The sequence below is a fragment of the Cryptotermes secundus genome, unplaced genomic scaffold (assembly GCF_002891405.2).
Source record: "Cryptotermes secundus unplaced genomic scaffold, Csec_1.0 scaffold201, whole genome shotgun sequence".
NCBI classification, from domain to species: domain Eukaryota; kingdom Metazoa; phylum Arthropoda; class Insecta; order Blattodea; family Kalotermitidae; genus Cryptotermes; species Cryptotermes secundus.
The window spans coordinates 666,294-667,825 of NW_019723300.1; positions in this window are offsets into that span (position 1 = coordinate 666,294).

Sequence of the window (1,532 nt, forward strand, 5' to 3'; positions counted from 1 at the left end):
TGCTGTTGCTAACCTTTTGAACTGACAGGAAATGAACTCAATCCCATGGTACAAATAATCTGTGCAAATGAGTTCCATTTGATTCTGACTGCTGAATATGCACAATGCCCTGTCTTGTTGAGTGGAAACAGACATGACATGACATTCTCCTACAGTTATGATGTTAATTCAGCCCTGTGAAGCTAACAAATAGTAGAGTGTAGTCACTGAAACGGATTGTCAGCTTATACACATAATTCAACAGCATTATATGCTTTTTGCTGTGTGTTATCTATGCTCTTCTGCCATTACATGTGATTGAATTCATTGATCAGTTAGTTTCAGGTTGATATATCACTTGGATTGAGTATATTGAGATAGATATTATGGATTGGTCAGATGAATACAAACTATGCTGTATTGGACATTGCAAACGATATATCTGTTTGCAGAATACTTGGTATATTGATTATAAAAAGAAAGTTTAATAAAGGTGGTTTGATTCTGCTTGTTGAGAAATGAAGTAGTACAGAGAATTTAATTGAAAGGATCAAGAAAGATTTGCTTCCAGTGATGGAAGGACCACTTGGCTAAGTGTGTGGAGTCGCAAGGGGCCTACTTTGAAGGGTATTAGATATTGTAACTACCCAGATAGAGAACTTTATTTTCCCCGCCCAAGGTTGGATACTTTTTGGACAGAATAGTATGTCTGTGGTTCATGTAATACGTGTATGAGGGAGAGTCAGCAAACAGGTCACAAATGGAAGTAAAACAGCTATAATGGATATCATAATAGGTTTTCTATGTGCATCACTAGGTACCAGCATAGTCCAGCGTCATGTCAGTCTAAGTAGCAGGCCTGTGTGCATATGTTAAGAGGCTGATTTCAGTAGCCAAAATGATGACTGTGCTTGAGCGTATACTACTGAAGTGCAGTGTTGTGTTGTGCATTTTCTGTGAGCAAAAGGACTGAGTCCAAAGGATGATCATAAGGAAATGCTTCCTGTTTACATTGGGAAGTGTTTACAACTGGATTGAGAAATTCTCTCAAGACTGTTCAAAAGTTGCAGATGATGGCCGACCAGGTCACCCTGTTGAGGTTGCAACAGAAGCAACTTTGAGGCAGCTGAAAGAATTGATTCGAGCTGACAGGAGGATGACAGTAGACAGTTGAAGTTGAGTTAGCATATTATGATTGTCCAGTGACTCCAAATGTGATCTATGTTCACCTTTCTGTCCTCTGCCTACCCAGATAAGGGCACAGATTCCATCTATGAGGTGGAGACACCCATAGTGAGGAGTCCATGACCCCAATTGGTAAGATGATCATGAAAGTGATGGTTGGCAGTGGGTGCACCTAGTAGTGTTCATATTCCCATAATGTTATCTTTGGTAGGAGTGATGGTTTCAATCTGTGAATAGAAGATCTATACACATCTGACTGACAATCAAACTCAGGACCCTCTGAATGATGGTCCAGGATCTTAACCCAACACCACTAGGTTCCCATGTGTCCCATAAACCCTTCCAGAGATTTTGTTCGAATTTAATGT